A 15,844-nucleotide genomic window follows, 5' to 3' on the forward strand; every position below is an offset into this window, starting at 1 on the left:
TCATGCGTCACAATGCCCAGCTAATTTTGTATTTTTAGTAGAGACAGGGGTTTTCCACGTTGGCCAGGCTGGTCTTGAACTCCTGACCTCAGGTGATCCTCCTGCCTCTGCCTCCCAAAGTGCTGGGATTACAGGCATGAGCCACCATGCCCAGCCAATATTTTTCATATTAATTCATTTAACACATTTACTGAGCACTTAATATGTACCCAGTGGTTTATCCAGTAATGAGGGGAAATTCCAGGACACTGGACTTTCTATGCTAAAACCAGAAAAGTGCTGGACAAATTCAGATGAGTTGGTCAGCCTATTTGTGGTGGACATTGCGACTGCAAAGATAAGAAATAGTGTCTGCCTTCCAGACAGCATAGCCTGTTACAGAAGACAGACCATGCACAATTCTCAGTGCTTTGATTGAGGGAAACACAGTTATTCTGGCATGTTGCATACCTGCAAGGCCCCAGTACAGTAAGGTAATGAGGGAAGACATCCTGGAGGAGGGGAATATCTGCTTTAATTGTTGAGGATGATTAAAGATGCCCACCTTGTGGCCCCAACTCTTAACACCTTCCCTGGGTCTTTTGTGAAGGTTCGTAACAAGTAGGTCAATGTGCACCCATATTCTCTTCTTGTTGGAGAACCAGATCACCACTGACCTCAGAGATTCTACTGCCCCTAAATGCTTCATATCTGATTGCTTTGTTTGATTAGGAAGCACTAGAAAGGAAAGGAATGACTACATATTTGTCCATGGGAGTATCACTATTTGGGCAAAAGGAGGTTGTCGATCACATCTGTCATTCTCTCCTGGCATAATAAGAACTAGAAGGCATCTACAAGAAGGTATATTCATCTAAAGTCGTGGGACAGAGGAGTCAGGCGGAAAGGCTTTTCAAAGGCATGCTGCATCTTGCTCAGTGAGTGCGCATTTCTCAATTCTTTCTCAGAAGCAGACATTAAAACCTGCAGCACAGTCATTTAGAATTTCAAAGGTTTCTTCTTCAGGGGGTGGGACACAAAAGACACCACCGTTATTCACATAATGCTGGGATGGTGGGGAACAGCAGCACACCATTAACGAAGACGGTGCAGCAAACCTTTATGGAGAAAGGCAAGAGCTATTCTGCCAGGATAAAGAAGATGCCTCATTACTGTTGCTTTTAAAAAAGATTATTATCATTATTCCTTTTAAAATTCACTCCTGCATTCCACCTAGGTTGGGAGAGCTTAAGAGGGGAAAGACAATTTTTAAAAGTAGTTCATAGATCACTAAAGAATCACAAAACACTCAACATTCAGTACACACATCTCTCTCTCTCTCTCTCTCTCTCTCTCTCTCTCTCTCTCTGGGGAGGGTGTCAATCAGAATTTGGAATAAAAGCAACATCCAAATCAAGAGATTTTTTTTTTCTTTCTTAAGGCAGACCTCTTATGGTATTGCTCTGTGTGGTTTAAATGGTGCCAAAATCCTACCCAATGGCTGAAGGACCAAATAAGATGAAGCTTCTCACACATAATGCTGCTGGTCCTTCAACATTATCTTGCATAGCTTTGCCCTTCTTCTCCCTCTCCTTTGTTTTGGAATTACAGAAGGCAAATGCCACAGATTTCAGTTGGAAAACCAGGAGCCCAAGCTGCAGGAACAGCCAGCAGACAACATTGTCTCTGAACTGCTATTGTTTCTATTTTAGCAGCACATTGAGTGATTAGCTTGGGTAACAGTAACATCGCATTACCTTGCAAAGGCTGGAAATGTCTTTCAATAAGGAGGCAACACCGAGTCCATGTGATACAATCCCGTAGACAGAGCCAAGTGGAATACATCAAAGAGAGCCTTGATGCAGATGTTTCATGCAGAAGAAAATTAGGTCAGAGACCACTTCAATTTCAGCTTCTGCCAGCCTCGTTTGAGAGCTTCCAGTGAATTCGTAATGAATAGCTTCTAGGGCACTTTTCTCTCATTCAGTCACAGGCTGCCACAGCCAGATGAGCGTTCCATGTGGAATCTTCTCTCATTATTTAAAACTGCTACTTTGTGTTCTAAAATTCCAGAACCCTTCCAATGCACCACAACTATGGGCCTGAAAGAAAAAGACTCCAAAAATACAGAGAGCCATTAATCTGTATCAGATTCTTGCGTGCTCTCTCTCTCCCCATCCATCATATACATGCATGTTTTTTAATACATCCCCAAGCCCTTTTTTTCATCTGCCTATGCAGGTACATAAACCGTTGCTGAGGAATATTGGAGATGTCGGGCTTTTTAAATCTTACTCAACTCTGAAGAAGCTGAGTGGCCTATAGATGACCAAAATGCTTTGTTGGCTTCTTGCCGGGAGTGTGCATGCGTGAGTGAGTGTGGCGTGCATGTATAAAAAAAAGCTTTTCTCTGAAAAGAGCAGAGAAGGGCAGTGTGACCTCGATGAAAGTGAATGATGCATCTTTTCCCTGCCCACCCCCCGCCCCATCTCACATGTTATTTATTATATTGGAGGGTTAGAATCTGGGGCACCCTGGTATCTTCCTGTATCCTGTGCTCTTGCTACCTACCCTTTTGGGGGTTCACAATGACAAATCCTTGCTGACTGGAGTAAGGGTGTGTGGAGTGGATCACTTCAATTCATGCCAGGAGAAGAATCATTAGATTCTAAATGCATTTGGAAGAGAGGGGGCAGAGAGACAGACTCGGAGGATCACAGAGGCTCCTCAAAGCTGGTGACGCTCCGATTTCCCATGGGAAAGGAAATGAAGTGGCAGCCCTAGCTTCAGCTCCCCGTGACACAATTGCTTTGTCTTTGCTACCTCCAAAGCACCAGGGCATTCATTAATTGGTTTTCTCAATTCTAGGTTTTGCAAAGCTGTGGCAGAAAGCCTCAGAAAAGTACTGGAAGGCTGGCTTCTGCTTCAATCCATCATGAGAAGCCATCAAGAAGATGTTGCCTTTCTTGTACTGCCATTAAAAATGCAATATCTGGCTTTAAAATATACTGGTCTTTCTGCCTTTCTTTCCCAACCTGGTCTCCTCCCTGTCAGCACTCTCCTGCAATCTTTTTTTTTTCTCTGTCACACACACACACACATACACACACAAACTCTCAAACTCACATGCTCAATTAAAATTTCTGAGGAAGGCAGAAGTGCAAGGGAAGAAGTGGCAGTGGAGTAGAAAGATGAGCTGACAGATAAACCTAGATTTAAGCTCTAACTCTGGGTGAGTTTGGCCAAGCAGCTCTCTTCTCTAGGTTCAGTGTCCTTACCTGGAAAAACATGAGTGCTACTCCCTGAGTCCCTCACGGCTTTGACAATAAATAATCTTTCTCTTGTGTTGTAGACAACTAATATCATTCTTGAAATGTCTGGCTATGAGTTGTAGCCACAGATCTACCTATTAAGGTGCTCACAAAGTTCTGCTCATAGGATTAGCGCCGAGGCATTAGGGGCATGTTCATATCAGCAGGATATTCTGATTTTTTCCAGACATGCTTGCAATGGGATGCAGCTCAATGTAGGAGAAATAACATTGCTTTTGAGTCAAACGGACTTGAGTTTGAATTTAGGATGTCACTTCCCGGCTGTGTGACTGCAGGTAAATCACTTAGCTTCTCTGATCTCTCTGATCTACAGTAACATAGGAATAATACCTGTAATGGAAGGTTGTTAGAAGAGTAAATGCAATCATATGAAGGTAGAGAGCTTGGCATGGTGCCTGGTACATGGCATGGCAGGTACTCAATACACAGTAGGGTGATTTTTTTTGCTCTTAAAAATGAATACTGGAGACATGCATGCATACATGCAGAAAAGGCACATATGACCTAGAGCAGTGAAAACAATTTAACATACTATTTGAATTGACTGTTGCTGCTCCATATGGAGAATATTCTAAGACACACACACACACACACACACACACACACACACACACACAGAGTTCAGCTTCTAAAGGCAGTAGCAACCAATCCTAATTTCTTTAAGGTAATACAGTTAAAATGCTGAGTAGAGATTTTGGCATATAAGTTCTCAGTAAATACTAGTTATACTCATTTTTATTTAAAATATCTTTCAGTATAGTAAATTCCAGTTTATTAATATACCTCTTCCCCATTCTCCTCTCTGAAAAGGCCTGGATTTTTTGTTTGTTTGTTTGTTTGAGACAGAGTCTCACTCTTGTTGCCCAGGCTGGAGTACAGTGGCGCGATCTCGGCTCACTGAAACCTCTGGAAGAGGCCTCTTTTTAAGAGCCAACATGGGGCACAGAAAATCTCTATAAGTAGGAGCCACAAGCCATCAGTCTGATGCTGAGTTCTTAATCACAAAATCATAGCATTTCAGAGCTTGGCTGGTAGAGAAACTGAAACACAAACGGTTTACGTGATTTGACCAAGGTCGTGGAGGAACCCCAGTTCTCACGGAGTTCTCCTCATATTCTTTGCCCTCGTAAGTTCCAACTAAGTCTATGAGAATGAAAATGCTTGACAAAGTCCAGGTGCTTTCCAAATGCCAGAGGCCCCTCTCCAGCACCTGCCAGCTCCTACAGCAGCCTTGGCAGAGGGCCACGGCCACTGGAGGTATTTAAGGCTGTCTGCAGCAACCGCACCACTGTCAAAGTAGAGCACTGCTGCCCAAAGCTGGCCTTGGTTTCTGTCAAGGCATGGAGCACAATACAAACTGGAAAGGGACTCCATGGCCCCTCATGCTGAGCAGGCTGCGCCAGCATCAAGACAGAGGGTAGCCCAGTTGGAGCAGCCCAGAGTTAAACATTAGTCTGCCAAACTCTGGCTCTGTGTGTGCTGGTATGTGGCCACGGGGATGCACAAAAGCTAGAAAGGCCAAAAGAAGGAAAGAAAAACATCTCTTTTTCTTTTTCTACATTTATTCATTCACTCATTGCTTAGTCATTTCCTTATTCAGTTTTTCTTTTTTACTATCATTGGAGAAAGGGCACGGCTAAGATTTCATTATTTAGTAAAAGAGACACAAATAGAGATACAAACCAATTATAATTCAATATGGCAAGTGCTCTAATAGCAAAATACTGTGGCAAAGGAGAGGGAAGCATTCAATTTTCTTGGTTTCCAAATATTAACGGAGTAGAGATTGTGTAATAATCAAAGTTTAATCAGAGAAATAAAACTGATAAATATATGTATATTCACAAACATATACATATATGCATGCATACATTCATGTATATATAATATACATATATACACCTATATACATACACATGAATGTACATACATATATACACACATGTGAATGTACATACGTATATACGCACACACGTGAATGTACATACCTATATACACACGTGCGCATTTAGGGATTTGACCTTACATGATTGTGCAAGTTGGTTTAATAGCCTGTATATGGTTACTGTCTTTGCTCAGATTTGGCAAACCTTTTCTTTAAAGCAGAAGACAATACATATTTTAGGTTTTGGGAGACATACAATCTCTGAAGCACAGAAGCAGCCCCAAGCAATTAATAAACACATGGATCTGGCTATGTGCCAATAAAATTTCATTTACAAAAACAGGCAGTGGGTTGGATTTGCTCTGCAGGTCATAGTTTGCAGACTACTGACCATCTTTGCCACTACTGGTTCTGGAGCCTGAAGTTAGTAGGGCAGAGAGTTGGGAAAGGAAGTTGATATGAAGTGTGGGAGAGCAAGGATGAACTGGAGCCTGCAAAGGTGGAGAACAGCCTAGAATCTGCCTCACTTTCTCATTGTCTTCCAGCCTCCAACTTTAGTAATGTTTGAGTCCTGAAGAGGTGGTGTCTCTTCATGCACTAAATTCACATGCAAGCCAGGAGTTAAAAAAACTGAAGAAGGATCCAGTGGGAGGTGGAATTGCTGCTAGTCTGGCTGTTGGCCCAGACCAACAAGGTTTGCAAGCAGATAAGTAGCAATGGACATGGTTTGCAATAGCACCTGGTGTTCCTGCATTGACCCTCTGAGTGTTAACTAACTACGGCTTCTGCTTTAATTTATCCTTCCAAAACTCACGCAAAATGTCTCCTATGACCCATGCTAACTTGAAACAATGTAAGAAAGGAAATTCTAGGAGGCATAAGTCTACTTGAACTAAGTTGACCCAGTAAAGTCCATACAGATGAGGAAGGTTTCAGACAGGAGCTTACATTGGAACTGGACCTCAAGTATGAATGAGCATTTTTACCAACTGAAAGACACCCCCAGAATCCTCAGAAAGCATTCTTTATGGGTGATCTGTTGTCACGTGACTCTAACACAGCGTTTATAAGGAGAAACAACCTGTTCTTTTGCTTGCCAACCATTTGAATAATTTATGTCCCCTTTTTTTTTTCACTAATTGACTACTTCCACTAGAATCCAGATGTGAGCAGGATGGTGACTTCTGCGACCATCTTGGCTCAAATTTTTCCATGAAAGTCCAGCCAGTTTGTTTGTCCATACCCGGCAGGAAAACCTACCTCTGGGAAAAAGAGGCTGCTCTGTCTAGGCGAATCATTCAATGCTCAAGCATATTCACATTTAACAATGCTTTAGCAGATAATTCCTATAAAAATTTTTTATTCTGTGTCACAGAACTGACTTCTTCCCCCCATTTTTAGCAACTTGTTCTTTCTTTTTTCTTCATTAACGTTGTCAGATTTTACTAGATGTTCCAGCACCAGATGTTATATTTAATTCCTCCTTCTTCCAGTTCTTTCATGTTTTGAGCTTACCTCCACACCTCTTGCAATCATCCACTCATTCACTGACTTTCCATATATCCATCTTGTTATTCATCTTCGTGTTTATTTATTCGCTCATCTATCCATCTATCTCTCCATTCATTTGTCCATCCATCCACTCATCCCTTCATCTCCTTTTTTTTTTCCCCTTGGGCTACTACCCTGAAATAGGGTAGAGAGAAGACTGAAATAGTCTTCTATCATCTCATTCTTAAATGATTACAAGGTCCAATAAACTGGTTTTCCTGAGAGGCTTAGTGAATGCATAGGATGTGGAGTAACATGGGCTTACATTTGAATTCTGTCTCTGTCCTTTACTAACTCTATGATCTTAAGCACATAATTGAAACTCTCTGGGTCCATTGAGGAACTAATAATATCCACCTCTCAGGATTGTTGTAGGCATTTATTGAAAAAAGGTTTATAAGGCAAGTAGTACAGTGTCGGAACGTGCAAGACACTCAATAAATGCTAATTCATTCCCTCCTCTCTATTTCTTATATCCTAACTACTTTATAATGTTTTTTCATATATCTTCACCAACACTTGAAATTGTCACCCAGCTCTTGGGCCTTTGCTGAAACCATCCTTCTTCCAACAACTGTGTCCACCCCAATTCCTAACTTCCTATCGAGACACATCACTCTTTCTAACTTCAGGTCTTCAATCATGTAAACTTTTCTTCTTGAATTATCTGTCTTCCTATTTCTTTTTGTAGAAAATGGATCTGATTTCTTGGACTCTCTCCTTCCCCTGTGAAAATGCTACCTCTTTCTATAACCTTCTTGAATCCCCCAATTTAAACCTTTACCCCCACTGTATTACTGTAAGACTTTATTTGCAAGTAAGAGAAAAGGGATCTTCATTTCTGAGCATACATCGTTGAGTGTGGATATACTTGTTATGTGCTTTTCACAGCAATTTCATGAAGTAATTAGTATCTTTATTCTTTTTTAGTAGAAGAACTTTCCCAAGGTCACTCAGTTAACAAAGACCAAAGCAAAAACATGAACCCAGGTCCAAATATCTTAATTCAAAATATCTTCCATTTCATACTACCTTGCCTTCCATCCTCTATCATATATAGTAGTAATTCTGTAAAAATGTTAAAAAACATAATTCTGACATTTATCAAAGATTTTGAAAAATGAAAAGCTATGATTGACCCCATAAATAAATGATATTAAAGGATAGGGATAGTGTTTTATTTATTCCTGTATCACCTTCACTGTCCTGGTGTAAAAAACCTACCAATAGGCATATGGTAAATGTCCAACTGAAAGACATCAAAAGCATAAATAGGACCTTTCACCAGAGTCGTATTCTTGAGATTCTGCCTCAATTTCAAATGTTACAAGTGATCATAAATCCTTCAGCCATCATATTGTCAGGGTAAGGTCAATTTCGGTGTTCTTTCTTTTTTGTAAGAATGTCTGCAACAAAAATGGAATTGTTATTGTTAAATTCTTATCATAATAAGACTCTTCATAAATTAGAGTCCTTGGCTATTTTGTGAAAATCCTTGGCCTGATTCCTGCAGCCAGAAGGCAGCAAGCTTCTTTATTTGTCTCTCCATAGCATTAGTAACCCTGTACAAGTTAAATTTGTTTTATTTATAGGTTGGAAGAGCTTTCACCCATAAGGAGTGCCGAATAAATAGACTTTTTCTATCATTCTCCAAAGAGGTTGGAAAGGAACTACTCAGGAGGAAAGCCTGGAGGGTACAAATTGTCAGAATGAAGTGTAGTCTTTTGTTCAGAATCAGAAGAGTTAACCACTCAAATCGTAAAACACCAGATGAAGCTCACTTCACCCAATAGGAGTAAGCAAAGTGAGAAGAAGGAAGACATGGTGACACAGAAAACCTCCAAGGAGTAATCTCTCCAGTTTAAGTCAAGACAAGTTCACTTGGGATTCTCAAGGTTATATTTTTGCCTAAAAGGCCAAGGAAGTATGCTTTCTGATAGCACAGAAAAGAGTCATAGTTTAAAAAAACAGAGATTGAGAGGGCAATGCAGAATAATCTGTTGATCTGTAGAGTGTCTAGGTCTAGTTATTTTTACTTGAGTGTGAGAAGAGCCACTCAAAGTTATTGAATTGAAGGAGTTCAAAGATCAATGCAACATGATTAAATAATCATATTGTGAATTAAATAAACATAAATAATCATATTAGACCTTACATCTGCTATCTCTTTGGAGAGAAATGAGATGGTTATGATCTTTGATAAACCCCCAAATTCTCTGTTGTCCTCATGAAAGGAACATGCTGCTGTTTCACCGTGAGCTTTGAGAACCTTTCGAAGAGAAAGAATGGGTTTTTGTTGCTCAGTACATACAAATTTGCCTCGTGCCCCTTCTAATTAATGGCATTTATTTCCCCCATAGAGTTGCCTAAGGCTGAAGGCAGGGATGTGGCATTGAGACAGAACTAACCTTACTGGCTCTCATGGGGATTGATCACATGCATTGACCTTCCACTACAGTGTTCTAAGCATTTGAGTTAACTGAGTGTGCCTTCTCTACAAATAAGTCTCAGTCATTCCATAGAAAAGAAGATGGGATTGTCAGGTATCAGGTTTAAAACACTGTATCTTTAAGGCAAGGTGAGGTTTACTTTCAAAGCAGGGTGTGGAACTTTCTAAAGAGAAGCCCTGCATGGTCATAAACTATTCATGAAAGTTCTCATGTTTCTAGAATTACCTACTTTCTAGTTCCCTTAACTGGTCTTATTACTACCTGTCTCATCTTCCTGACAACTCTGACCTCAGATCTACCTTTAATTTATTTTAATACATTCCCTTTTTTATCCTGGACATAAGGTGTATAAATTGTTGATATCTTATCCATTTGATACCTGACCTTGACCTTCCTTGATACCACTGTCCTTACTTTTGCTAGAGATGTCAGTGTCAGACACATTTTTCACTGCCTGCTCTTGATATCCCATTCCTACCCCCATTTTTGGCTTTGCTTTCCCTGTGAAAACTTTACAACTGAAAGAGTTTCCACTCCATGACACAAAGCCAAAGGCAGGACAAGGGACTGCAAAGGCTCCTAAGCAAAGTCTTCAGTGTCATAGGCCAGAGGGAACAAGCTCCATCACCCTTAGCATGTAAACAACAAGAGGCCTGGCCTAGTTTCATACACCCCAGAGAACCCTTAGCTAAGCAGGTGGTCACACCAACTTGAGACTGTGCTTCAACTGTATCTATGTCCTAGGAAAAGCCAACCATGTCATTTTGCATCAGCCAATGCAGTGCAATAGAATAGTACATGCTTTGGAGCCAGGGCTACTTGGGCTGGAATCCTGGTTCTACTCCTTGCTAACTGTGTTACTTCAATCAAGTTTCTTAACTTTTCTAAGCCTCAGTTTCCTTACCTATAAAATGGGGGTAATTGTACATGCCTTTCACCGTCATTGTGAGAATTTAGAGATAACAATTATAAAATATAGGACATTGAATATAACATACAATAAATAGAGTTTATTGTTATTTATCTTTCCTTGCTATTTTTGTCATTATTATTATTGTTATGACAGGGCTTTAATGTCTAGATTCTGGCAAGAATAGTGAACATTTCAAATATCCAGGCAGCTCATTTCTTGAGAGATGGACCACAGGTTTCCTCACAAACTAGGCTGGTTGCTCAGTGTTGTAAATCACCACTTGGCTTCCTGCCTGAACTTTTAATCTTGTCCCCATCTCAATTTAAAGAGGGTGAGAAAGCAGAGACATCAATCGTTTCCTTGTCAAGGACAACAGCCCCTTCCTTCTTCCTTGGATCTCTCCTGGGGACCCATCTGCCTGGTGCCAAGGGAGGGGGCTGTTGCTGAATACAAATCACCATGTGGTGGGGGAGGCTTGTGCTTCTATATCAGCCAAGAGCCATTTCGCCATCTCTGTGTGAGACTCCAATGAGCCCAACCCAGTCCTCTCACTGCTCCTGGGGTTAAGCGCCCCACTGCTTCACAGTCACCCTGGATAGTGATGTAACCATGAAGATGGCAGTTACCCAAGGTACTGGGACACAGACTTTATTGATTTGTTCTTCTAATGCATTAGGAGGAAACAGGAAACCTCAGGAAGGTCATAAGCGACAATTGTGCATTGACTGGCACAGACATTGACTTCATTCAGAAAGGCACGACTCAAGTGGCCTTGCTTTTAGAGAGGAGGGGGGCCATAGAGGCACGACTCAGAAAATAAAGACAATAAGCACGGGCTGGATCACAGGGAATCAGAAGGAACTGAAGAACCTAACGCTCAAGCTCACACTTGAGGGAAAGTCTTTGTTCAGTTCCTGGTAGAGCCAGATGTTCAATCAATGTTACTAAACAATTGGATGAAGGCATAAACCAGCAAGGGTGAGCCCCTTAGAACTTCCTCTATCGATTTTCTGGGCACCTCTGTACCATTTTCCCATTTGATTCTGTGGTTACATGCCCTTCTTTCCATCTCTTTTCATGATCTTTAAAGCTGAGCACGTCAGAGAACTTTTAATGGACTCCCGCTGTTTCCTTCAGCTTTCAACCTCTTGCGATGTGCCCTGTAATCACTGACCACTGCAAAAATCAGAATGACACGTTTGAAGATCTCCTGGCCCTCCTGTACCCTCTTTTCTTCTAGGTCTGTGTTCTGGATATTTGGGGTCTGCCTCTCAAAAGTTTTGCCTTCTCTGATGATTATATTAACAAGAAGTGCCATCTTTCTTCAAGGGTTCTGGTTATTTCAACTTTATCATCCAATTCTCACTTTCTTGTGAGCAATGATTCCAGATGAGCATTTGAGTTAACTGGGTGTGCCTCCTCTACAGATAAGTCTCAGCCACTTCATAAAAGGGAAGTTGGGATTCTCAGGTATCAGGTTTAAAACACTGAATCTTTAAGACAAGATGAGTTTACTTTCAAAGCATGGTGTGGAACCTTGTAAAGAAAACTGTCTGTGAAGCCACATCTTTCCAAATGTTTGGCTTTAATCAATTCAGTGGACTTTTGGATAGGATCCTAAGGTCTCTTCTAACCCCATAACTACAGTCAAATCATTAATCCAGAACTCAGTGGAACATTGCAGTTTTTGTAGAAATGGTTCTCTACTGATTGTTAATACCGAGAAACTATAGACCACCAAGCAGAGATGGAACTTCAAACCATTCTTTTGTTTAGGCTTTTGTGGGCTCTGTACAGGCATCAGATCTCTAGTCCTGGTTTTAGTATCCATATAAAACATCATCTTGGCAGAAGGAGACACAACAGAAAAGTGATATCTCCAATGAAAGACGTAATGCGGGGGTTTACTCATAAGCAGCGTGGAGATTAAGGACAAAGCCTTCTGTAGAGCTCAGATTCTAACACAAGGAGGTGATTAGTCCCAGCTCTGCAAGTTACTCTCTCTGTAATTTAGGCACATGACTTAAACTTTGTAGCCTCATTTTTTACTAATAAACTAATAGTGGCCTCAAGCTTAAAAGGGATTACTAATAAACTGATTTGGGGGTGTTATGAAGGTAAGCAGACAATGAATTTTCAATAGCCAAGCACATAGTAACTGCTCAATAAACAATTGTTGTTTTTTTCCCTCATTGCCCAAGATTCCAGTGAGTTCTGGACTAATAATTTGGCTTCAATTATAGACTCATGGGCTTAGAAGGAACCTTAATATCATATTTAAGGATAAAACATCTATATTTATTAACCACTAACTATGTGCCAGGCAATGTGGTAAGCAATTTGAAAATAATATTTTATTTATTGAGATAACAGATATTATACTCATATTTCAGATGAGAAAAGTGGGGCTCCCATGTATTAAATAGTGTTCTTTAGGTCATGCACCTAATCACTGATAAAGCAGAGGTGCACATCTTGGACTTTCTCACTCCAGAGCCCATTCTCTTAACCACATTGTTGTAAGAACATTTTAGAATGAGAAAGCAGTGGTATGACTTTAATAAGCTAAAAAATCAGTGAACTGTAGAGTCCCTGGGGAAATAGGGTTTGGAGAGTGGAGGTGGAAATGCACTAAAATAATAGATTCCAGTATCGATCTAGTGAGCAGAGCTGAGGAGACACAGATTAGTAGGATTTGTAAAGTTGTTATTAGTATTTGCCAAAGATGTTTGCCATTGCCCATGTTCTTCTTGGGAATGTTGCCTTTTGAATATTACTCTGGAAAACAGGATCACATAAAAATCCTTTCTTTCCTGTGTCCCAACATGCTTATTAAGTTTTCTCAGTACTGGGTACCACGACAGGCAGGGAGAGAACAGAGATATCAAACACAGAGCAAGTTTTGCATTTGATGTGTTTCAATTACAGATATAAGAAGCTGCATCTGGAAAAAAATGTGGGGCAGCATTTGGATGAGCTTTGAGTCTACACTGAAGAGTCTTGACTTCAGCAACAAACTGACATATGGAGTTATTTAGGAGGGGAGTGCTGTGAGAGCTGCAATTTCTAAAACTCACCCTGGACCAGAGATGATGCTATAGTTTGTTACTTGGTATCCCTGAACACAAAAAAGTCCACAGATGTGATGAGATGAATACCTTAAACTTGTAGGTGAAAAGCCATGTCTATGTGCACATGAGCTTTCTTTTCTGAAAAGAATGTCGAAAATGTTATTCTCAAAGAGTCAGTGATGCAAAATTATTAAGGTCAAATACCACTAGTATTGGCTCAGAAGGAAGAAAAATTAGAGGAAGATACCTAAGGGTTGGTGAAGAATACAGCTGAGAGATGAAGATGAGCAGAGATAGTGTCATGGAGATGGAGCTGGCAGATATAAAGGCTATGCTTCCTAGGACCTAGGAATGACACCTGAAATGGGCAATTAATCAGGCGTGGAAGGTAAGAGAAAAAGGAAAGATGAACCTCCAATGCCTCTTGATTTTCTAGCCTGGGAGATGAATCAACATACCAAGAAAGAAAATACAGAAGATACTATAAGTGTAGGGAGGAGATAATAAATTTAGTGTTGGTATTGGTGTAGATTGCTCCTTGGAATGTAATTATGGAATTGCAATTTTCTCTATGAAGCTTAGAACATATGTCAGAAAGTGTAATTTAACTCACTGACATACCAGACCAATGAAGATGAACTTGTTGATTTGAGATTTGTAATGCAAACACAAAAAGGATTATTTTCTATAAAATTTGGATGTATACCTAAAATTGAAGGTATGACCCCATCTCCTATTTTCACCTCTCTCATTCCCCAATAATCTCTGGGACGAAGGTAGTAATTCATAATGGCTTAAAAATGTTTACACAATGCCCAATGTTTAAATAAATTCTTAAGAATTGGCTCAATCCAGATCTTTTCCAAACTAGGTAAAAGAACAATCCAGTTATTGCCAGAATTTTCTTTTTTTATAAAGATATTTGGTATTTTGTAGATATAGTTCAAATTATACCAATGCCTTGACCATCAAAAGTATAAAACCTTACAAGGAAAATTTTCAGCAAATACTGTGTGTCAGTACTAGATCTCTTTGTAAATGTTAACCATTCTAGGCAATTAACATATTTTCATTGCATCAACCCTATGAGGTAGATATTATTTTCCCTGCTTTACAGATGAAGAAAAATGAGAGTGAAAAACTAAGAAACTTGCCCAAATGTGTCAAAGTAGGAACTGGCAGATCTTTTCTAATCCCTAGTCTATATATTTTCTGACTACATCTGCACCTCTGGGTCATTGAGCCCATTCCTTTTTAGTGTCCCCATCCCCTTTATGCCTTCCTTTCACTCACCACTCAGTTTAGGTTCCAGAATCTGAAGCTGCAATCATCTTCCAAATCCTCACCTTCCTGGCCCTTCTGTCATTCTCAGCCAGTCAAACTCAGTCCTCAAACCCAACCATGCCTCCCTCGTTCCTACACCAGGGTCACTGATGGTGAACTGGAGAAAAATACTCAACCATACTGTCTGGTCTAACCTCAAATTTGTGACCACAAACCTCAAGTGGACTTTCTATTTTCCCTAGCAACCTTGTCATGTTTTTTGATTCTCTCATTATCCAAGACAACCATAATGGAGTCTTCTCATTTCTCAACCTTCTTACGCTGCCCCCTTCTTTTTATTCTCAGATGATGACCTTGCTTCTTATCCAGCTAAGAAAATAGTTGTGATCTGAAGATAAAAACATGTATTCTCATTACCAGTTTTCCAACTTATCTGCATCTTAACCTCCAGAGCCAGCTTTCTCCTGTTTGTATATTTATTCATAAGGATTGTTCATGCTTCTACTAAAACCAACCCTTCTCCTTGTGCACTTGATCTCATCTCACTTCTTTCTTTTGGACTTTGTTCCTGTAGTAGTCATCCTTTTGTCCTCGTGATCATTTTTTCCTTTTCTGTTGATCATTGCCATCAGCAGACAAGCATGCTATTCTGTTATCCCGTTTCCCATGTTAAGAAAATGAAACCCGTCCTTGACTCACATTCTCTTCTAGTTCTTGCCATATGTTTTTCCTCTCTTTTAAAGCAAAACTCAAGAAAAGAATTGTCCATCCATACTTACTCTCTCCACTATCTCACTTCTAATCCTTTTTTTAAAAATGTGCCAATCAGGCATTAGTTCCCATTCTTTCAAAAACATTTTTTGAAAACTGTTATTATCAATGCCATCAAACAATGACATGTTGTCAAATCCAGTGATCAATTATCAGTGCTACTCTTAAACTCTCAGGTGCTCTGACAAAGTTATTCACTTTTTCTCTCCTCAATACTCTGTTCTCTTGGCTTCTGTGATAGTCAGTTCCAGATTTTCTTCTCCTTCACTGGCCAACCCGTCTTAGTACTTTTTTTTCTTTGCTGGCTCCTCCATCCCTGCTCTGACGATTCAGTGTGTTTCTCTACTGTCTCCTCGCCACCTGCATTTGTTTACGGATTATTTCATACAGTCTGATAACCCCCAACTTTCTATCTCTTGTCCTAAATTCTTCCATGATATGTGGGATATCAATTACCTGCCAAACATCTAGAATGTCTATTATTTATCTTATATGTAATACAGCTAAAACAGAAATCCTGATCTTTTCTTCCCTCTCAAAATACTCTGATTATTTCCAGTCTTTTTCAAAATACAGAAATCATTATTGATTTCTCATTTCCCCTTATT

At 40.0% G+C, this 15,844-nt stretch overlaps 1 long non-coding RNA gene across 1 annotated transcript in view; it reads right to left on the minus strand.

Moving 5' to 3' along the window:
- Positions 1 to 7,113: 7,113 nt before the first annotated feature.
- LOC104682734 overlaps positions 7,114 to 15,844 on the minus strand; it is a 58,134-nt gene continuing 49,403 nt past the window's right edge. Inside the window, exon 5 of the long non-coding RNA XR_750732.2 lies at positions 7,114 to 8,153. This is a non-coding gene — a long non-coding RNA (uncharacterized LOC104682734). The remainder of the gene's footprint in view (positions 8,154 to 15,844) is intronic.

This window comes from Rhinopithecus roxellana, chromosome 16 (genome assembly GCF_007565055.1).
Source record: "Rhinopithecus roxellana isolate Shanxi Qingling chromosome 16, ASM756505v1, whole genome shotgun sequence".
In the NCBI taxonomy this organism is placed as follows: Eukaryota; Metazoa; Chordata; class Mammalia; order Primates; family Cercopithecidae; genus Rhinopithecus; species Rhinopithecus roxellana.